The following is a 24,221-nucleotide window of genomic DNA, read 5'->3' as shown; positions in this document are numbered from 1 at the left end:
TGAGTTCCAAAATCCTACAGAAGGTGTAGCAAGTATGCAGTGTATTAGTTAAAACTATGCAAAAGCGAAGATTCAAATGAACATTGCATTCTTGAGACCACTTTAATTAACTAAAAGGTCAAATGACAGCTTAGTAAGAGTAGAACATATATTAAAAGGCACATATGCGGTAAAGGCGGAAATAGCAGCCGTATGCGAGGGACAAACATATATGTGGTTAATACATTGGGTAAAGTTGTTGGATCTTCGAATAATTCTCCAAGTTAACTGTCTCTTTAGTGTAGAGGACTTACAGAAAGAAGATCATGTCGTTGTTTCAGCTAAACTACTGTAGTTTATTCTGCAAATTAAGAAGTTGTTCTTTCCCGTTGCATTATCTTTCACTCACCTATCGACTACATATTTGTTATGGACGTCAGCAACGTAGAAATCCCAGAAGCAGTAAGATATAAGCTGGAGTTTTCCTCTAGTTTGAAACGACATATATACTGTCAATCAATACTAACTAAGCTGATTAACGAAAAAATTGACTCACATTTACGCATTAGTAGAGGGAACTGCTACAGTAGTAGAGGGAACTGCTACAGTATATTACTTTGATTTATTTAGAGGACATTACCTTTATATCGTATAACCTATTTAGGTATAATTACATTTGATAAGACACCTTTTATTCCTAGTTAACCAAGTAGTTTGCATAATGAATAATAAAAATAAAGAGGGAAAATCATGTCCAGGAAAGAGAGGAAAATGAGCAGAGCAAAGGTAGGCAACATACCTTTGTTAGCTTGGAAGATCGACGAACTTGCTGTTTTCCCAAGGAAATCGAAAGAGGCTTTGCATATTCACAGATGTAGACGAAGAAACAAACAACAGGTGGCAGCTGCAGATAGAGGTACCAAATAGGTGTCAACAGAAGAGAGCCTTGAATTTCTTTAAGAATGAAGCTGACGCGTGAGTTGTTGCAATGTTTAAATGACGGGGAAACCAAAAAGGCAATCAGGTGGAGTTTATTAATAGGTCAAATTATAGGTGAAATGACGGAATTATCCGTGAAATAGAAATGGCCTTCATTGTTTATCTATTTACGGAAGTAGCCTTAAACGTACACGTGTAGGCTATTTACTGATTTCGTCGGACTGAGGAAACCACCACTTATTTAGAATGAATCATCCTTTGGTTTTGCAATATTTACGAAATTATCTGCCGGCAATCATGATATTTTCCTCTTACCCTTATATAGAAGTGAGAGTTGAGAGGGACGAACAAGGGCAAAAAGGTAATTCTAATGTTAATTTTGGGTAAATCTGTAAATAACCTTTTCCTGTGTTATGTATATCCACTTTCTTTGTCTTCATTCTTTACACGGTAGAATCTAGAATATGCTCCAAATCTATTTTCACTTTGCTCTTTCCCGGATTCTGATTATAGATTTGAATCTCTATTTCGCCCTCAAATTTGTTTTCACTGCTGTTGTGTTCTTTAGTTGTGGTAAGATTTTCTTTCCCCTTTCCCTGATTTTTCTCAACTGATTCCGCCAGAAAGGTTTTTTTTTTTGGGAAAACCATTTGATGAGTAAATCGTCGTAATATAGAAGTAGAAATCTTGGTGTAGCATGTTGAAATTTGGACATATATTGTGCTTTAGTTGATGGTGAGGATATCAACTCTCTATAGTTTTCAACTTTATGTTTACGTTCTTCATTATTTACTTGACTGGTTGGTACAAAAACAGGTTCTGAAGCAAAAATCTTTCTCCAAGTTTGAGGTTGAGAACACCTCAGAAGCTCTGTCAGTAGCTATGTTGTTGATAAATAGCAAGCCCAACAAAGGACTGCGCAAGTTCTTGAAAGCACACTGTGATGGGGAAACTTTGGTAGTTGCTGATTCAAAGCTTGGAAATGCAATTAAAGAGAAATTGGTCAGCTCCCTTCTTATGTCAATTCAACAATTGTATCTAATTTGTTCATGCATGTTCGCAAATAGAAATAAATAGGTAGTAGATGACTCTGGATCCTTGATGCACATAGTGCATCTAAAACTTTTGTTTTTCAATAGTCTTGGTTTTGGTGCTTCTACCTATTTTGGGGTTAAAAGGCAAAGAAGAGGAAATAGTTGAACTTGGGGACAAACATTCGAGTCCAACTACCCACATAGAATTTAGCAGACCTTTTTACACATTGACTAACTTATTCCCTTTATATTTAGCTCTTATGCTGCACTTCCCTTTCGAATTTTCATTTTATTTTCCTAATTCAGTTCACCAATTTTCAGCTATTACTTTCTTGATTTCATTGTGCTTTAGAATTCATTGCTTTCTCTTCTCCTCTTTCACTTTATTTTCTCCTAACTACATTGTATTTTAATTTGCTTTCCTGTGCAACTGGACCTTCGTTTGACAATGAATCCTGTATAAATTGAAAGCTTAAATCCTCAAATTATGAAAGATCGGATATTTCAAGACGTTGTTATTCTCTCTATTAAAATTGAACTAGACTTTTGGTAAATATGGTTTGTAATCTCTCCACTAAAATTGGACTACGACTTTTGATACATATAATTTGTATAAATAACTTTTAGTGGTTCCGCACTATACCCATCCAACATGTTTGATCATATACGTGGAAATCCCTAACAAAAATTTGTTGTCTTTCTTTTTCAGCAGGTTTTTCAAAATATTTTGCTCCATCAGTCAACAACTCAAAATGTATGTTGTCATCAGGCAACCTCAGTTCTATCGTTTATAGTTGTGTTAAAAATATATATTTCAAATGTATGCCATAGGGCTGACCTGTCTTCCTGTTAGAGTCATTTTCTGTTGTCCACTTTTTATTAACGAAGGTTAAGCTTATCTATCACGTTGTGAAATTTCAGATTAATTGGCTTGATCTTATTTTGGGTATATTTCCTCCTAAAAGACGATCCATTCAATTTTTCACATCCATTTAGTTAACTGTAATACAAAATGACAAAATTTTTGCAGTCAAAACAAGAAATGCTTTCTAGGAGAGTTATATAAATTGTGATACATCCCAATAATTAACGGAAAGGAATATGCGAGAAGAAAAGTGTTTTATGCAAGCGATAACAATATCAAGCATTGAAAATTTTGTTTCTTAAACTTTTGTGGTTCGAGTAATCTTGCTTTTACAGTTTTTTTATATTTAGTTCATGATGTATCGGAATAAGCAGTTCATTTACATATTAATATTTTCCACGTAGATGTTTTTTGATATCTAAATGGCCATATCAGTTCAAGGTTTTATGTTTTAAATTTCAACTTTCAATTCATTTTGGGATCAGCCAATTAATTAAATTTTAATTGCTTGCTTTTGACTAATCTTAAATGCTAGCATTGCAGGAACATATGTAATTTTCTTTTGGTTGCTTGGCTCTTCCTATCAAGGGTGATTGCTTATAGTTCTAGCTGAAGGATATGACAGAGATGACCTACCTCTTAAAGTTTTAATTTTTTTAATTAGAAACAATACAACCAAAAGTAAATGAAGATGAGGTGAACAAAACTTCCGGTCACCAATACTCAATCAATTAAGGCCCCGGGACTTCTCCCGTTCTCTTGGAGATGAGTGAAGACACAAGCAGAAGAAAGAGTAGAAGGTAAGATAATTTTTATTCGTTCTTTTAATATCTTTTTTATTAAGAAAGTTATATAGTTGTGGTGACATTTACAAGTTTCTACTATCTTTGTTGTTGGGTTTATCTGTGTTGAGCTTTTGTTGCTTATTTTCTCTTACTGTTATTTCTTAATTTTCTCATTAACACTCATCACTATTTTTAGTGAACTTTTGAAGTTGTACATGAGAATTGATGAGGTTGTTGGTGTATATTTTATTCCCATTTGATAATTTCGTTTGAAACATGTATGTTTTGACATGTGTTGATTTTCATAGATTTGGATATTACTAAGGTAGAGAGCTCAAAACTTTTGTGGATTAATTTTGTGCTATTGTCTGATCGATTTTTTTTGCTTTTATTTCCTTGAACAGTTTGATAGGATTCATTGGTAAACAAAAAAAACATGTTTATCACAAAGAGAATGTATCTCAAGAGATAAAAGTTATTTGTTATGAAGATATATCATGCTGGACTAGAACACTTTATTCATTGAGCTCTCATTACTGTGACATGTTTCATGGTAAATCCCAATTTTGCTAATGTGGAATGATTTCTAGATTTTCTTATTTGTTTAGTTTAAATGCTATGATTGTTTGACGAATATTCGGTCTAATCAGATTTGACACACTTGCTGCCAGACTAGATAAGGAGCCTTAAAAAAGAACACTATAACAGGTGGATGTATAAAGAAGTAATGAAAGATATGTTCTCACATTCTTCAATTATTTGAAGGTTAAATTGACTATTTGATCTCAGTTCCTAAGACATTAAGTGTTGATTGATCCTCCTCTCCAAGGAGCTCAATTTACCTGGTCAATAGGGGAGGTCTCCTTCCAATCCTCTAGAATTGACAGGTTTCTTATCTCACCTGAATGGAGTGAAATGTTCAATGCTATCAAACAGTTCCCACTGCCTAGAGTGTTATCTGACCACAAGCCCATCGTCTTGGAAAGTGGTTAAACCAGAAAACAAGCTGAATTTTCTCATTTCGATTTAGGGTTCATTCACATGGCGGAAGCAAATAGTTTCACTCTCTCTTCTTCCTTCCTCAAACAAATACAATCTTTTTTTAATAAATTAATTTTCACCTTAATTACATTCAATTATATACTCTGTAGAAATTCATGGATTTTTATTTTTTTTTACGTTTTGCAGGTTTACTTGTATGATTGGTGGTTGATTAAAGCTGACATTGGTGATGGAAGCAAGCGATTGGGTGTTGGAGGTTTCACTGCAAAAGAGTAAATTTTTTCCCTTTACTTTAGAATGTTGCTGATTTTTTTTTTCTGTTTTGGTTAAGTCTGTTAAATAGGGAGTATAAGATTTTGAGGTATCGGTTTATTGAATTCAGGGAGTTGAATATACGTATTCTTGAATGAAAGTTGGAATTTTTGTTGATAAGTTAGTTAGTTAGTAGGGAGTATAAGATTCTTGAGGTAGTAGTTCATCTAATTCTGGGAGTTGAGTCTTGAATGGAAGTTGGAATCAGAGTAGTTGTCCTCTATGTTGTTCGTACTCTCCAAAAATGTTGCTGCATCAGGATCCGACACACGCCCATCAATATTTTCGAAGAGTCTGATAGGTTGTCCTCTATGTTGTTCGGACTCTCCAGAAATGTTGTTGCACTTGTGTTAGATCCTCCAAAAATGTAATGCCTTTGGAAGATCCGACGCACACCCATCTGTATTTTCGAAGAGTCTGAGCAACTTAGGATGTCCTTTTGTTTGTGATAATGGTGTGCGTGCGAGCTTGTGTTTCGACTGTTCCAACAGGTACCTGCTATCGTCCATGTGATAACTCTGCCAGGCGCCAGCCAAGGCTTAGGCATATAGAAAGAAATCATATAGAGTTTTTTTTTGTTTCTGGTGGAATATGAATCTATGAACTCATGGTTCTCCTTCCACTTCATTGACCACTAGCCCACATCCTTTTGTTCTTGCCAATTTTCAAGTAGTTTCTTGGAGCATGATAAAGCCAACGAACTAGTTCTGTGGTCAAATAATAAATATGCTTTTAAGCTGGTAACCGATCGCATGATTTGAACCCCCCCTCCCCCCCAAAGAAACAAAAAAGAAAAAGAAAAAAGAAGGCAATGGATCACATTAGAGAAAAAAATATGAATTTCTTAAAGTTGGATTTGAATTTGCATGCTCAGATAGTTTTTTTTTTTAAAATCTTTTCTAGGGTGCTGGAAAGTTAGCAAGTAGTTTTAAGAGCAACATTTTGTCCTATCAATCAATATATTATTCCGTTAATCAACAATGGTCAATCCCAAATTAGTGTGGTTGGACTATGAAGCCTCTGTATTGATTCCACTCCGTGCTAATTTAATTTAAATATCAAAGAAGTTAGAGCATTTGCAGGTCTATGTAGGACGTGGTATTTTTTCTCTTACATGTGCTACTTGCACCATCTTTCGGGTGATTTCTGGTCTTTTCTACTTTTATATGACCATTTTTTATTTTATTTTGTTGATGAAAAATGTAATAGATTTCATTAAAGAGTACCAAAGAAGGTCCACAAAAGAGTACAACAACATACCAGAAGATCAAGAGCAATGGTGGGCTTTTCCGACATCATTAAAGATTTAGAATTGATTGATCCTCCTCTCCAAGGAGCTCAATTTACCTGGTCAAGAGGGGAGGTCTCCTTCCAAGCCTCTAGAATTGACAGGTTTCTTATCTCACCTGAATGGAGTGAAATGTTCAATGCTATCAAACAGTTCCCACTGCCTAGAGTGTTCTCCGACCACAATCCCATCGTCTTGGAAAGTGGGGATTGGGATGCTTCACCCTCTTACTTTAAATTTGAGAATATGTGGCTAAGTCAGATGGTTTCCTAGATATGGTAAGAGATTGATGGAACTCTTACATTGTTATGGGCACTCCTGATTTTGTCCTGATCCAGAAGCTAAGGCACTTAAAGAAGAATATTACAAAACGGAACAAAGAAGTTTTTGGTAAGATTGATACTCAAAGACACAAATCTCTCATGGAACTTGGAAAGTTGGATCAAATTGCTGAGCAAAGACATTACACTACTAAGGAGAATTTGAAGTTGCTTGATTTGAAAATTCAGATTCAGCAGATTGCCATCGCTGAAGAGATCTCATAGAGGAAAAAATCTAGGTGTTTATGGCTGAAAGAAGGTGATAAAAACACTAAATTCTTCCAAAGAATGGCCAATTCTCACAGAAGGAGTAACTGCATTGATAAATTGAGAATTGGGGATGTTCTAATTGAAGACAAGGGGCTGATTAAGGAAGATATTCTAGATTATTACCAAAAGCTATTTCAGGAGTAAGAGACATGGAGACCTACAACTGTTTTTGAGGGACTCTCCACTATTAGTGCTATAGAAAAAGAGGAGCTTGAGCTTCCTTTCAATGGGCAGGAAGTGTCAGAAGCCCTTAAATCTTGTGCTCCAGACAAAGCCCCAGACCCTGATGGCTTCACCATGGCCTTCATTCAGAGATCATGGAGCTTCATTAAATTAGACCTAATGGGAGCACTAAACTTCTTCCATCAGAATTGCCAAATGGTGAGGTCTTGCAATGCTTCTTTCATTGCCCTTATGCCAAAAAAGAAAGGAGCACTAGAACTCAGAGATTTTAGGCAATTAAGTCTTATGGGTAGTGTCACGACCCGGGAGCACCCCCTAGTCGTAACCGGCGTACTCGACCTCGAAGAGGTCTAATACAAGCCTCTTAGCATTCATTCATCGCATAGACACTAAAAACCATAAGGAATTAAAAACTTTCTTTACAAAGAAGACATTTCATTAAAAATAGCAAGCGGAAGACTTTCTAGACTTTATACATGATGTCTCAAAACCATCTAATACTTTAGAGTACAAAATTCGGGACTAATCCCGTACACAACTCAAACAATACTAAAAAGGACATAAAAGGACATATTGGGTATTGTCCTCGAATCTATGAGGACTCACCAAGTCTTCATCTTCAACACTTAGAAACCTATCAAATAGCCATGACATGTCACCATCTCCAAATCCCTAAACTTTAGTCCAAAAAGGGAAAGAAAGGGGTTAGCACAATTAAGTACTAAGTATGGAAGCCATGCAAAAACATGCTAAAAGGGACGTTTATTGGAGAAACATGCTTTTATGCCATTTGGTAAAACTTCATGAAAAAAAAATACAAGTAAGCCTTTTCATCATTTCTTGACCTCTATCTCAAGTTACCCAAAGCCACACTTAAGTGAAACATGAAGTGACCGCCCATACAATCTCTTCATATACACCTAAGTATTCCTAAGGGTTACCATAGATAAGGAAATTTACCATTACAATATAACATACTAAGTCAATGTTCACATATAAAACCATAGCCAACCGTATACATACTCAACATATATTCATATACAACCCATGCTTAACTTTAAAAGAACACATGTCATTTCATTACCATAGGACCTCTACCTAATATAACCTTAAGACACACTTGAGTAAGACAAGAAGTGACCGCCCATACAACCTCTTCAAGCACACTTAAGTGTTCCTCAAGATTACCTTAGATAAGGACATTTCCTTTACAACATAACATCAATAGACCAACATTCTTTAAGAAACCATTTTGGAGACATTCAAGCACATAAGGGGACTTTCACATAATAGTCGTTAGACTTAGGGAACTCACTTTAGTATCTTCAAAGCCTACTCGTGCCATGTGTAGATAGCATCCCATACTACTACCTACACTTTGTAGAACCTATCAAGAAACCATAATGAAATCTCACATGATGGGAAGTAAGCATTTAACCGACATAGACCATGAGAGCTTGTCATGGAATCCGGTGTCATGAGTCCCCACACCGAAAAGAGGTGGTCTACTTGCCTAAGGAAGACCGGTATATATAGCTTAATGGATCCACTAGCTTCCTATGCGGGCACATAGTTTATGGGATAAGGTAGACGATCATTGAAACTCATGCCTAACTGTCGGGGGAGTTTCCATCTAACCAAATCCGCTCGGTGCTTAGCCTACATTCCCATAGAATAGTTCATTACTTTGACATCATCACACATGAAAGGGTGCCATAAGCCTGCCGATTCAAGGTACATTATTTAACACATGAAAGGGTGCCATAAGCCTGCCGATTCAAGGTACATTATTTAACACATGAAAGGGTGCCATAAGCCTGCCGATTCAAGGTACATTATTTAACACATGAAAGGGTGCCATAAGCCTGCCGATTCAAGGTACATTATTTAACACATGAAAGGGTGCCATAAGCCTGCCGATTCAAGGTACATTATTTAACACATGAAAGGGTGCCATAAGCCTGCCGATTCAAGGTACATTTAGGAAAGCTCATTAACTCCTCTTGAAAGGGTGCCATGGGCCTGCCGATTCAAGTCTCATCATTAACCTTTATGGAAAGGTGCCATAGGCCTACCGAATCCAAGGTTCATTACTTATCATTAATGGAAGGGTGCCATTAGCCTACCGATCCAAGGTTCATTATAAGCATGTGTGGAAGGGTGCCATAAGCCTACCGATCCAAGGATTCAACAATCAACAATATAATCATTTATACAAGAAAATGATGCATAAGCCCTACCAATTCAAGGTATACTTTATATTGAAGAATCCTTCATATTATATCATCAACATTCATGAGTGTCATCAACACATCTCTGGATTTCCATACATCTCATAACTCAAACTTTAAAGCATCGATTCATCAATTCTCCATAGTTGGACATTTTGTCAAACACCTTGAAGGCATGTAATGGAATCAAAGAGCATGGAAAATAGGGTAGTAATTATGCAACCAAACCAGTGAACAACCTACAACAACACCTTTACATTCATAACATGATCACATTATCTTCATTGAACTCTCATTCATACAATGTCATGATAACACTTCAATTTCTCATACTTTGCCTTTAAGGCCATAAGCCTCTCATACCAATACACCAACAATACACCATAAACTAAGCATGAGTAATGACATACTTCAACAATCTAAAGACATTTAAACAAGTTCGATTCATATACATTCATTATCAAGCAACCCACTTTATAAAGGCATAAACTAGGAATAGAGAGAAATCATGGGTTCATGGAGTATTTTCGTCATAAATCATCATTTAAACACTAATACAATCATAATAAGTCATTAATAACCATTTGAAAACGTTTGAAGAAGGAACCCATGAGTTAGAATAAAAACCCTAGGTTTTGAAGAACTTGGAAGCTTTGAAATCATGTTTTGAAGGGACTCTATGGGTGAAAGCTACCCATAGATGAAAAGCCACCATACCTTTGCTATGATCTCTCAAGAAATTTGATGAAGAAAAACTTGAATCCAAAGCCTAGCTCCCACTTCTTCTTCTTCTTGAGTTGGAGAGAATATTTGAGAAGTGAGGGAAATGTTTTTAGGGATGGGAATGAACTAATGATATATAGGAAATAATATATGTCATTTGGAAGAAATGGTCCAACACTTAGAAAATATTTTGGGCGGATGAACAGTAAATGAACAGTAATTTAGCTACTGGAATTTCCGTTTTCTGCCGGACAGACTTTACGAAAATGGGCATAACTCCTTCGTCCGAACTCCGAATGAGGTGAAACGAAGTGCGTTAGGTAGCTAACTCAAAGGGCTTTCCATGGATATATTATTGGCCACCCAAATAATTCGTGTGCTAGGAGATATGACCCTTCAAAGTAGACCCTCGAAAAAGGCTTCACTTGGAAATTTCGGATTTTGATACGGTTCTTCTTCTTCCTCTCTTCTTCTCTCAAGAACTCTAACCCTAACTCTTTTAAAATGGAACAAAATGATCCACAATCAGCCTAACACAATAATATAACCTCAAAAGAAAAGATTTGTGAAAAGACCAAAATGCCCTTAAATTTCCGGACGGACTCCTTGCTAACTGCCCAACTTTCAAAGGGCATAACTCGCTCATACGAACTCGGAATCGAGCAAACTCGGTGGCGTTGGAAAGATCGTTCCAAGGGCTTTCCAAACATAACTGGAACTACTCCTGGATCATCCTGAGCTAGGAGTTATGACTGCTCAAAGTTGGCCAAAAACTCACTGATTTCCCACACTTAACCAAATTTCCAGGTTCTGAACTTTTTCCAAAAGTGACTACTTCCAATTTCAAGCTTCTTCATATTCATTTTAAATTGTCGGATGTAACACAATTAAAATGAAATTACATAAAAACCCCTCATAGAACCTCATTATAAAGTCAACACAAAGTCATAGGCTCTTGCTTAACCTATCATTTTCCGAGTCGTTACAGGTAGTGTATACAAAATACTGGCAAAGTCTCTAAGACTGTAGCTGAGAGTCTTAAAAAGGCGGTATGCTCTCTAATCTCTGGCAAACAGAGTGCATTCATGAAGAATAGACAAATCACTGATGCTTCCATGATTGCCAATGAAGTTCTAGACTGGAAATTAAAAAGTGGAGAGTCTGGGATCCTATGTAAATTGAACATAAAGAAGGATTTTGATCAATTAAATTGGGCATACTTGATCAACATCTTAAAGCAAATGGGGTTCAGAGATAGGTGGATCAGATGGATCTTTTTTTGCATCTCGACAGTGAAACTATCAGTGTTAGTTAACAGGAGCCTTGTAGGATTTTTCTCCTCTAAAAAGGGGCTAAGGCAGGGAGACCCACTATTCTCTTTCCTTTTCATCCTGGCAATGGAAGGACTCTCACAAATGCTAACAAAGGCCAAAGAGCTGCAGTGGATTCAAGGGCTCCAGGTAGGCAGTGATCCTTCCACTACACTCACTGTCCCTCATCTACTCTATGCAGATGACACCTTGATCTTTTGTGGAGCAGATAGTCAACAAATAAGCAACCTTAACATTACCCTTATGGTCTTTGAATTTATCTCTGGTCTTCACATCAACATGCTCAAAAGCATCATATACCCTGTCAATGAGGTCTCCAATCCTAGAGGAACTAGCTGACATCCTTAGCTGCAAAATAGGCTCCTTTCCTACCACTTATTTGGGCTTGCAATTAGGTGCTGGATTCAAATCCTCTAAGATCTGGACTGGAGTAATTGAAAAGATGGAGAAGAGACTAGCTACATGACAACTTCAATACTTATCTTTTGGAGGCAGACTCACTCTAATCAATAGTGTTCTAGACAGCATTCCTACCTATTGCATGTCTTTATTTCCTTTGCCAAGCTCGGTCCGGAAGAAAGTAGACAGACTAAGAAGAAGATTCATGTGGGATGGTAACAGTCAAACTCATAAGTTCTCTCTGGTGAAATGGCAAAATGTTATTCTACTAAAGGCCCAATGGGGACGGGAATTAGAGACCTAAAGATGCACAACAAATGCCTGCTTATGAAGTGGCTTTGGAGATACGGGCGGAATGAGGCAGGGTATTGGAAGGAGATCATCAAAGCAAAACATGGAATCCATGATCACTGGAGACCAAAGATGAGCAAAGATCCTCATGGAGTAGTGGTATGGAAACACCTAAGTAGCTTCCAAAATGAGTTTCTTCAGAAAGTCTACTTCAAACCTGGGAATGGACTCAACATAAGATTTTGGTTAGACAAGTGGATTGGGGGTACTATTTTGAAGGATTCATTTCCTATGATGTTCCAGATAGCCACCAATAAGGAAGCCACAATGTCCCAATACAGAGTTGATAATATTTGGAGTCCAATTTTTAGAAGGAATTTACAGGACTGGGAAATTAATGAACTTCTTCTCTTGCTACAAACATTGGAAAACTGTAACTTACATGTTAATAATTCAGATAGACTACTTTGGGGAAGCTCCGACGAAGGGATCTACACTGTAAAGGAAAGCTACAACTACTGGTGCGCCTAGATTGGCATACTTGAAGACTTTCCCTGGAAGCATATTTGGAGGACCAAACAACTTCTTAAGCATCATTCTCTCATCAACAGATGTCTTTTCTGTAAACAAGACAATGAAAGTGTCAACCATCATTTTTTGCATTGCCCCACAATAGTCGGCATATGGCACTTCTTCTTCTCATTGTTTGGCCTCCAATGGGTTATGCTCCTCCACATCAAAGATGCTTATGCTTGTTGGATATGTAGGAGAGTTGACAACACCATCAAAAGTACTTGGAGGATGATCCCAACAGTAATTTTTTGGAGCATTGGAAAGAGAGAAACTGCAGATGTTTTGATGGAATATCGACTCCCATAACCATCATTAAGACTAGGTGTTTAGTTAGTCTTTATAATTGGCACCTTCTCTCCCTTGTAAACAGTATGGATAATTTTTTGGATTTTGTTAAGCTCCTTAACTCTAGCACAGTAGGGTTTAAGGGGGTTTATTTTTTTGGCTGCTTTACAGGGTTTTGCACAGTTAGCTTCATGTTTGAAGCAACTTTGTTTTTAGTTGTAACTATTGCATCTTCTTGATGCCTTTCTAATGCAATTTAATTACTTCACCCAAAAAAAAAAAAGTCCCTTTAAGTTAACTTTCAATTGTTGCTAATAATTCATCTTTGCTATACTGATTTATTTTATAAATTGTCCCTTTTTGTTGAAATTTTCTTGTGGCATGAACTAACATCTTCGCTTTGATTTTTGCTAAATTTATAGTTTTATACGGGATCTTGCTTTGGTGATGGTGCAAGATAACGTAATAAAGTTGTGTTTTTCACGTCTCATTATTCGGATGTGCATAACCAAGTGGTAACAACAGAACCGTCACTAGAAGCAATACAAAGTTTGACACACAACTGTCACTAGCAACAACACACAACTTATTTGGCCCTTCAATTATCAAACAAGCTTTACACGGTCAAAATGTGTTGTATTAGATAGCTTAATTTACCCTCTTTGTTAAAAACAAAACCAAGTTTCTTTGATTTGTTATAAAAGTTCATGTTGCCCTTTTAGTTGTGTCATATTAAAATGTTGCACAATATTAAAAGATTGCATGTACTCAACCCAAGTACTTTCCTATAGATACATCATCTAACGAAATATTGTAATATCGATTTGATGTTTGTCATTGATCCATATTGGGCCCATGCTAGCACGGGCCGTGCCTATCTAGTTTTATTAGAAGTGGCACTTGAGGGTGTACGAACACTGCTATATGCAGTTGTACAGAATGCACCAATAGTTGTATTTTTTTTAAGGATAATTTCATAATTTTATCTTATTAGTCTATATTACTTTATGTCAACACCAATAGTTTGGGCTTTGTGGGCTTATTTGATTGGCTATTAGACATGTAAGTACTTCTCTTTGATGTTAGATTTTTCTCCGCACAAACATAGGTCTATTGAGGGCATCTCCAACCCTACACTTTATTTTACTCTCTAAATATAGAGTTTTCTATTTTTCTAGACAACTAGCTCCAATTCAATTCTCTATTTTACTCTCTAAAAAAGAATCTTATTTTCTCTCCTCAATATTATATTATTATTTTTATTTCTATTTCATTTTCTTATTTCATAATATAAATCCGTTCTTTTTTTTCAAAATAATCACCCTATATAATTTTCATGTAATATAAAATTATTATTTTTTAAAATTCTTTATTTAATATAAAATTATATTTTATTGTAAATTTTAAAGAACAACTACGAAAATTTGAAAAAAGAAATCAACAAGAACAACCGCAATCACAAACACAACAATTTTCTAGATCATACATTATATTTTTTCCGAATATTCTTAAATCTAAAAACGACCTACCGAAGTACTAAATTATTATTGTGATTTTAAAAAAACATTATGTTATGTATTGTATTGCTATCTTGTATTTAAATTATTATGTATCCCGAGCCCCAAAACCTAATAGTCTCTTCAACTATCATCAACCAGAAGCCACTCTCAGGGGAACCCACTTCGGACTCCTTATTCCATTTTCGGACCGTTTTGAGGCGTTGGCTAAGATCAAGCTCATCTATCTCATCCTTGAAAATGAGATAGATGCTGTCTTTTTGGTCTTGGGGCGAGCCCGACAACCCTATGCCGAAGAAAGTAGCCCTTTCAAAATTTCGGCTAGGGCATTTCTTTCCTCAGCGATTCAGTTGAGTTGCTTTTCCGTAATACGTAAAAGCTTCTCGTCTGTGGTGCCAGTCCAACAATCTGGTGGTCCAGCAGCCTCGGCTCGCCTTGCGAAAAAAGGGTACTACTCTTCTTCCTCCACTACTGATATTGACTGACCTGTTGATAGGATAGCAGGGAAAGTTGAGAGTATATCCGGAGAAAGAAAAAAACCTTTTCAGGATGAGACTACGAACCCTAATGGAGCCAATGAGAAAGCAGTTGCAGGCCAGTGTAGGCTTGCTCCGCACAGGTTACATCTGGGCCTTATATTGATATTCTTTTCAATTCATTTTGAAATTTCTTCGGTCCGGGGTACCGCGTGTATTGTATTTTTAAATTAAATTTTTCATTTTATCATTTAAATTTTGTGCATTCTTCGTAGTGAAAATCAATAATAATATCAAATTATCTCTTAAAGTGACGAAAATTGAAAAAAATATATTTAAAATATTGTTAATTCGGGATGAAAGTATATATTAAATAACATATATTTTAAAATATTGTACTATATTTAAAAAGAATTACGAATAGTATAAATTTATTTAATAGGCCTTATATGAAAAATAATATGTTAGTTACAAATAATAGAAATAATATTAAAATAATAAAAAAGTGAAATAGAGAAGTGAATAGTAGTTCTCCAAACCCCTCTATAAATAAAGAATAGAGAGCTTTTTAGAGAGTGGTTGGAGACCCAATTCTCTATTTTACTCTCCAAATATAGAGAACGGAGAGTAAAATAGAGTGAGGTTGGAGATGGTCTGATTGTCTGTAATGGTGGTAAAAAACCTCTTTTTCTCCTACACTATTTGAATTCCGGATCTCGGGTGGTTCGATTTGTATTTGGTGTTTCTATTGATTGATGTTTGTGTTATATAAGCCAACAAGAGTTGGAGCATATATGCTACTATTATGAGTCAAGAATATGTTGCTTCTCTGCGATACTCATTTCAAACTCTGTGACATCCCTCTTTCAGGCTTGAAAGTGTCGTTTCTCCTCGCCGTGTTTGTATGTTTTAATTTGTATATTGCAACACCTTCTTGGTGCTTTTGGTTATGAATATATCTTCTTTGAAATACTAAATTCTATTCTCTTGCTAATCGTAATTTATGCCATTATTGTGTTTGCTGAAATTCCCCACTGAAAAAAGACTTGTGTGTCGTGAGAGAGCTTAGTACCAAGAGTTGGCCGCTTTAAAAAATGTTGGAAGTCTAATGAAATTGAAGTATGGGCTTCCCTCCGCTTATTGTTATCTTTTGCTTTTTATCTAAAATGTTTTGTTCCTGTGTGAAGAAGGAGTTACCAGTTAAATGTTTTTAGAATTACCTTAATTTTATTGATCTTTTGTAATGGTATTTCATTTACCTGCATGTGTAATTCTACAGTAGCATTACTACTATTTATCTAACTTTTTTGTCGAAGTGAAACAATGTTCTGTTTTAGAGAAAAAAGTGGCACTCAGCACTCTCTGCATTAAGAAACATTCGGTGGAAACCATTTTGATCCGTGGAGATAAAATTTTGACATTCAAGTCAAGGTACATGACTACATAATGACACTAATAACTATATTAGTACTATTGTTTTCTGAAAATAATCTGAAGATCTTTGAACTTTTTATGTTTTCGCACAAGATTGAATCAAATAGCAAGGGATCATGAAATTACTTGATCTCTCGAACTCTCTAGTGTTTGTGAATAGTAAGAAGAATGGAGTAAATGTTGCTAGCAATGCTCTTGTGGAAGTTCCCATGCTGCACCCAGGAAGCTATGATCACTATAACTTGCATTAGCTATGTGTCCTAGGCTCGATGTGTGAAAGTACCTGTCATGGAATCTTAAGACACCGAAATGGCTGAATTGAGAATCTCTGAGTACTTTCAATTGAAAGAGGTACTCTTCGATTTTGCAGTGTATGAAGTTGAGAAGTCCTACATATTTTGATACATATAACAAGTGAGATTTTGAGGCCAAATATGTTTGAGTTAGAGGAGATTGGTCAAAAAGTTGCAAAATTATTGAAGTATATTTTGCTCTTATATTTCTTTCATGGCACGAATTGGAGTAGGTAGTTGCATCCTACATGTTCTGTGTTGGATTTCGCCTCATGAATTAACAATCGACTTCCCCATGGTATAGTAAATACATTTTGATTATAATATGTTTGCGATTACGTATGAATGAAGCCGGAAGGGAAATAAGGAATCAAAACAAAGGGCCCATATAAGAGAGATCACCATTAGTGGTCTGGCTAAACACAAAGCCTTAAGAATACGTAGATTCGTCAAATGAACTTTACATAAGCATCCTTATAGGTGAATTGATACTCAGAAGGTTGAGATGTATGTATCTTTATGAGAAAACCAGATATTAAGAGAATACAAAAATTACACGTTCGTCTACATTTTCAAACAGTTGTAAGGTGTCCATAAGTACAGAACATGTTTGAGGAAGAACATTGCATTAAACTATTATAAAAGCCTTACAAAGTCTGCTCTATATTTGGCCTCGACTGAATAAGCATAGTCTCTTCCTCTTTCTACTAAACTGTTGTTGTAGACTTCAAGTTCCAAGTGATGTTCATGTTTGTTACACACTTTAATGTTCTCCGAGTTCTTTTGTTTCAAAATTAAGTAATGTGGCAGTTAACTACTCTCCAGATTGAGCATGGATAAAACGTCTATTGAAAATAGAAGGACAATAAAACGAAAAGTGGAATAACAAGTACAACCAAAATGGAAAGGGAAGTGACATAAAGGAGCACATGAAACGGTAAGACAAAAAAATGTCCTTCTATGTGATTTTTTGTCAATTCAAATTTATGGATACGTCATTTAATCTATATATCAATTTAGTCCTAAAATTTTATTTTGTGTAGAATTAACAGATACCCAATATAATGACCACATAATTGACATGACCATTGTAAGTTCAATTTGCAGAGAAATAACATGTGGCGTACAAGAGACCTATGCTAAGTTGTAAGAAAACTAAATCAGACTTCATGATATCATTTTGTGGGTTGCTACTGCAGATAATGAAGAATATAACTATATCTCCTTTCAATTTTTGATACTCTTTCCAAATTTGATCAGATCATATGTCATGTATGAACAAAGATGTTACCATCTTCCTCTGTTTTCTTTTAAGAAAGTTGCATCATAGTTCAGGAGGAAGTAGTTGATAATCAATTGATGTTATTGAAGAACAAATTCGGGGAGAAAACTATAGTGCTACTTGATGCTAAGATGTATCTACGTATAGATTTTTCGAGTCATTTATGTATATAAATTTGCGGCTTGTGATGTTCCATTATGATAAAATTCACACCACATGATATATGTATGATCATGTGAGATCGATGTTGCTATTCAACATAAATATTATTCAGACCTTCATAGCTGAATCACTCATATTTAGGATTCGGTATATCTATATCATTAGATAACTATTCCACCATCCTTTTAACGCCTTCAATGTTGGGCACAATACATGTTGGACCTTACTGAGCAAAACATGCCCCAAGCAAATCCTCGACAATAATTTTCTTCTAGCGTGACCGACGTTGTTTCTAATAAAATTAGTATTTGTCAACAATGAATACAATAAGGGCAATCCTAATTTTCTCTTCAAGTGCTTAGTTTTTTGTCAAAATGGCAATCCTAATTTTCTCTGTAATGTCAAAAGTAAAGAAAGTTACATTCTCTATTTCCTATATGTAAATGACAAAAAACGGTTCAAGCCAATAGAATTAATTAGTCAACATGTCGCACTAGAAGAAGAAGGGGTAGAAACAAATAAAACTATAGAAAACAACCCAACATAAAATTATAGAGAATAACACCACATTAAACTATTCAAGGATGTTCACCAATCACCGCCACGAACCTTAGCTGCAATAGTATTTGCTTAGGTAATATTTAAAATTTCATGGCAAAGATAAACGATTGTAACGCAATTACTTTTCAAATACTTTAGTGATGATTTTCAATTTCAAGCAAAAGGTGAACGATTAGAATACAATTACTTTAGTGTTGGGCCCGTGCTGGCTTTGCGAATCTAGTATATATATATATATATATAAAAGAGAATCTTAGGTCCGCCTACGTGGCGTTACCACAAACAAGAATTCTCTTTTAATATATTTATTTCTAAAACTAACCTTCCCCTTTCATGAAAAGTTGTGACATTTATGAAAAGTTGTGACTTTTATAAAAATTTGTAACTTTTATGAAAAATTGTTACTTTTATGAAAAATTGTGACTTTTATGAAAATTTGCGACTTCAATGAAAAGTTGCGACTTTTGTGAAAAATTGTGACTTTTATAAAAGATTGTGACCTTTCCGAAGGGTTGCAACTTTTCCAAATAGTTGTAACCTTCTGATAAGGCACAAAACATTTGTTCACACTACCCTTTGTTAACTATAAATAGAGGGATTTTCTCTAATTTTAAAACAACGAAAATTCAAAACCTCCTCCTCTTTTTCTTCTTCTTTTTCACAATTAAATATTTGTGTACTTTACTCCTTTTGAGTGGATCACTGACACCATTTCTTATGTTACACATCCTGGTATGTATTTTTACAGTCATTAATTTATGTTTGTGTTATTAACGATAAATGATAAGATGTAATAATTTTCATTTCCTTTACATTATAAATGTTTGTTACTACGTAATCTTGTATGTAAGATAATATAGTGTTTTAGTTTTAATGATTGATAGATTTTAAGTATTATTTAATATATTCCGTGATATTTCGCACGAATAATTTTACTAGACTAATAAAAGATCAAATTCGGGGCAACATCAAAACATAAAAAAGCAATGCATGGGTTGCTATTTGAATTAAGCAAAAAGCAATTGGGCTTTGTGTCAAAATCTCAAAACGTCCCACAATCGATCCTACAGTGTACAACATGGCATAGCAAAATTATAGTGTTATTCCAAAGATGCCCTTGGTCGGCAAGCATGCTGACCGTCTCATGTATGCTTATTGCCACTTATATATATATACTAGATGAGTGTCGTCCGTGCTAAGCACGGGCCCAATATTTTAGGCCAAGTAATACTAATATTTTGCACCAGCAATGGTGTTGTCATTCGGTCAGGACTTAACTTTTAGTTCCTTGTTTGTTTGCTATAATAAAAGTCTAAAATCACAGAGAACATTAAAGCATAGGCATTTTTTTTAACATAAGGCAACAATCTTCAAAATTACACGTGCCCAACTCTTCCCATAAAATTTATTGCAACCATAGCTTCATGAGCATACTCCATAGGTAAGAACCAATAACCCCCATCACCACCATTTGTATACATCTAAGTGAGAATTAACTTTGAAATTCACACAAAATAAAAGGAGCACAAACAATGTGTTTGTCTACATTTTAACCCCTAGAAAAATGATACATTTATCACTTGTGTCTATCATCTATCATCCAAACCTGAAACAACAAACCTATTAGCCTGAATAACTTCATCAGTAGTACTTCAAAAGTGCTATTTCAAAAACAAATAAAAGACAAATTTTAAAAAAAGAAAACTTTAAATTGCCGAACTACCCCTGGCTACAAGCAGGCATGTTGAAACTTGAGAAGTTATTCAAAATTTTATATGATTTTTAAAAATATTTTAAGTTATTAATTACTGTGATTTTTAATTTTTTAAGCGATTTTGAAGTAATATATATTATTTCGTTCTCCCAATTTATGCGGCATAGATATAATTTCAAAGATTAATCATTTTTATGTCTTTTAAATATTTTAAATTGTTAATTATTGTAATTTGTAGTACCTTTTACGTAATTTTTAAATAATTTTTTTTACTTCTCATGTCCCAATTTATGTGGTATTGATATAATTTTGAAAGTTAGCCAATTTTGTTTATGTCTTTTAAATTTCGAAGTTATTAATTATTGTGATTTATATACTTTTTACGTCATTGTCAAATAATATATGTCATTTCCTCTAACCCATTTTATGTGTTACACATAGAATTTTGGAGGTCAAATGATTTTTTATATTAATTTTAAATATTTTAACTTATTAATTATTGTGATTTAAAGTATTATTACTGTAATTTTCAAATATATAACAGGCTAAAAAAGATATGTAAGACAAAATTAAAAGGAAAAAAATGCAGAATTAATGAATAATTTTTTAATACTATTTTTAAACATTAGTAATGAATAAGCAGTAGATTTTTCAGGAGTCAATTTTGTTACACGGGGCCCAATATATGTTAATTTTTGTGTCTTAATTTTATGTTATATCATGTAACTTGAGAAGTTATCGAAATTTTTATATGATTTTAAAAAATATTTTAAGTTGTTTAATTATTGTAATTTATACTTGTTTTATTACTCTCTTTGTTTCAATTTATGTGGCATATATAGGATTTCAAAAATTAACCTTTTATGTTTTTAAACATATTAAATTGTTAATTTTTGTAATTTATAGTATCTTCTTAACATAATTTTCAAATAATATATGTTACTTCTCATGTCTCAATTTATGTGGCATTGATAGATTTTTTGGAGTCAAGTGATTTTTTTATATGTTGTTTTTTTTTAAATTGTTAATTATTGTGATTTATAGTACTTTTTATATCAATTTTGAATAATATATATTTGTCATCTAACTCATTTTTTTTGTAGCACCAATAGAGTGTCAAGAGTCAATCGAATTTTCTTTTACATAGTTTTTAAATATTTATATTGTTAATTATTATTTCTAGTATTATTTATACAATTTTTTAAATTTATAATCAACAGAAAGAATAATATTAGAGAAATAAATTTAATATAAAGAAAATACTAAATAGTAAATACACCGGATCGATACTAACTTACCTACTCCTGCTCCTACCGGATCCAAGAGGGCCGATGCCCGATTCCCCGACCCATTACTCATTCCTTCCCGACTCGATAGGGATTGCAATCTCGAGAGAGGGAGCAACAATTGACCTCCGACAATAGGTAGATGGGGTGGGCTACGATGGATACAGTGAAATCAATCCTTATTCCGCACTCCCTCTCACCGGCCTGAAACATATATAAATCATGAATTCTTCAGAGCGGGCCGGCAGGCCAGGCGTACGGGGACCGTCGAAGAAGTGCCTCAACGCGCCGCAGCCACTACTTTGGCTCCTTTTATGCAATTATGAACTCCACGGAACTTTATCAATCCCAATGCAACTTATCCTTTTGGAGCTGACGTAACAAACTATGCGAGCATCCCAACGAAGCCAACATAAATCCAATCCGAATTAAAAAAAGAAAAGGAAGTTTTGATTATTGTGGTATACCAGCCACCTGTTCTGGAACTTCCAGTTCCAATCGAAGCATATAGATCCGTAAATAGATTTGTATGTATAGCCACTTCAGTTGTGCTCGTCCTTTCTCGAAAGTATCTTTTTTCTGGGAACATGGTCAACCAGAAATTATTATGTTCGCGATTCTTCATCCACCGATGGATAAAATGCTCCAGTTTTCCATTCTTATATGAGGCCGGAAAGTGGATTGGGAACAGGTCGGCACGAAGTGATTCATCATGCTCAAACATGAGCCGATCGCTCATTAGGGACGGTATATATATAAAAAATAGAATGATACAATTTAACTTTAAAATATTTATTTTAATCTTAATAAAATTATTTATAGCTACATAAATATTTATCACTTGTTTTAGATCATAAATTTTAATTTTTTTTCTTTCTCTGTGTCAAATTAAAATATAAAATAGAGGGGAGGGATAATATTAAGAGTAATATGTTAAGTACAAAAACACTTAAAAGGCTAAAGGTACCGTGTTAGAAAAAGTGAGAGACCAAAATAAGGAAGAACTTGTCAAATAAAATTTTAATGGACCCCACTTTATTGGATGACTCTATTTAAAAAGTTGCATAAAGAGCGCGTGTAGTAAACATCTAAGTAAGGACCACACTTTGTAAAAAAATAGATAAAAAAAGAGTAAAAAAGCACATGGCGCGTAGTAATTAAGTACCAGTTGGGGTCCATAAGTCAAAGTAGTAGTACATTTTGAGAAAGGACAAATAAATAAATACATATATATGTGTTGGGCTTTTTGTCCAATAGAGCAATAAAATAATCATGATAGCAGCTGGTACAAGTCAATTACAGCGATTATTTTTGGTAATACCTAATTTACCCCTTGGTCGGCAAGCAGCAATGCCCTTGCCTAATAACATAATTACTAATTTGCCCTTGGTCGTCCTGGTCGTCTTCACTCTTCTATATAATAGAAACTAGTGACGAAGAACCCGTGCAGTGCACAGGCCCAATATTTATTTAGAAGTTAATTTTTAATTGATATTGATTTAATGATTTTAAGTTTTAATTTTGAATGAATTATATATATATATATAATCTAAAATAAATTATACATATTTGTGTAGCAGTAAATCATCTTGCCCCTTTTTCTCAAAAATCTTATATTTGTGGACATTGTCCTTTATTTTCTAAAATTGAAGGACATATGTAAAAATCATTGTTAATTCATTTGGTTGTTTTTCTCGTAAATCAAGTAAGTTATGGTAAGTTATGAGAAAATTTAAGTATTGTTGCATTACTAATTTAGGCAACAATATTTTTTAAATTAGTTTAATTCTTATAATAGTATCTACAATGTTAATCCCTATATAATTTGTCTTTTAACGAAGTTGTCCCTTAAGTATGAGCTTAGTTATTTTGAGGTCCTGATAAAAAAAATACATTCTAATTTAAGTATTTAAAATTTTATGAGTACAATAAAATTTCTTCATTTTAATTCATTTGTCTAATTTAAGTATCTTAAGTATATCATATATAAGTCATTATAAAATTTGAATAATTTAAATTTTGATTACCCATAAAAATATTTCATTATGTTTATTAAATTTCCAATAACATTGTAGAAATTTGTATAGTACAGTGATATTTTCTTACTTTTTTGGATAAAACTTTATTCTATTCATATAATTAATTAGTGTTAATATAAAGAGAAAGGGTTAAATTACTTTAAAATTGAAGTAGGGCCCATAAAATTGAAGATAAAGTTAAGGGGCAACATGCCAACGGGCTTTTTATTAAAACTGAAGTACGGCCCATACTTTGATGATAAAAGTTAAAGTGCATAGAGGAATGAAATAGGAGTCTGGTTGTTTTGTCTGACTTGAAAAGGGTACATATTCAATAGCACAAAGTACAATAGATTTGTAGCAAAATAATTACAAAATACCGAAAATGCCCCTATGCCAAGCAGGCATGTTGACGGGGAGGAGCTTGCTTGGTGCAAACTCCCTCTTATTATAATATACTAGATATGGGACCCCGTGCCAGCACGGGGCCCAATATATGTTACTATTCTGTTTTAATTTATGTGATACATATGAACTTTGAAGTTAATCAATTTTTTAGTATGTTTTTATATATTTTAAGTTGCTAATTATTTTTATTTGGAGTATGTTTTACGTAAATATATTATAAATTACAATAAATAACAAGTTAATTTTTAAAAAAACTTATA

General features: G+C 34.2%; 2 long non-coding RNA genes across 6 annotated transcripts; both read left to right on the top strand.

The window, feature by feature from the left end:
• Positions 1-1,337: 1,337 nt before the first annotated feature.
• LOC102584619 (uncharacterized) lies at positions 1,338-13,536 on the top strand. 4 transcript variants are annotated; one of them, XR_001472509.1, is made up of 5 exons: positions 1,338-1,491; positions 1,735-1,920; positions 2,662-2,706; positions 3,353-3,617; positions 13,233-13,536. It is a non-coding gene; the product is annotated as an uncharacterized lncRNA (long non-coding RNA). The 4 variants fall into 4 exon arrangements; XR_001472508.1 differs by having other exon boundaries at positions 1,339-1,491; positions 3,361-3,617; XR_368976.2 differs by lacking the exon at positions 13,233-13,536 and adding an exon at positions 4,007-4,585 and having other exon boundaries at positions 1,339-1,491; positions 3,361-3,617.
• Positions 13,537-15,358: 1,822 nt separating this feature from the next.
• On the top strand, positions 15,359-18,000 carry LOC107059120 (uncharacterized). Of its 2 annotated transcripts, none has more exons than XR_001472506.1 (3): positions 15,359-16,234; positions 17,356-17,467; positions 17,638-18,000. It is a non-coding gene; the product is annotated as an uncharacterized lncRNA (long non-coding RNA). The 2 variants fall into 2 exon arrangements; XR_001472505.1 differs by having other exon boundaries at positions 15,359-16,588.
• The last annotated feature ends 6,221 nt before the right edge of the window (positions 18,001-24,221 follow it).

This window comes from Solanum tuberosum, unplaced genomic scaffold, assembly GCF_000226075.1.
Source record: "Solanum tuberosum cultivar DM 1-3 516 R44 unplaced genomic scaffold, SolTub_3.0 scf00829, whole genome shotgun sequence".
In the NCBI taxonomy this organism is placed as follows: Eukaryota; Viridiplantae; Streptophyta; class Magnoliopsida; order Solanales; family Solanaceae; genus Solanum; species Solanum tuberosum.
This window is presented reverse-complemented; position numbering and strand designations above follow the sequence as displayed.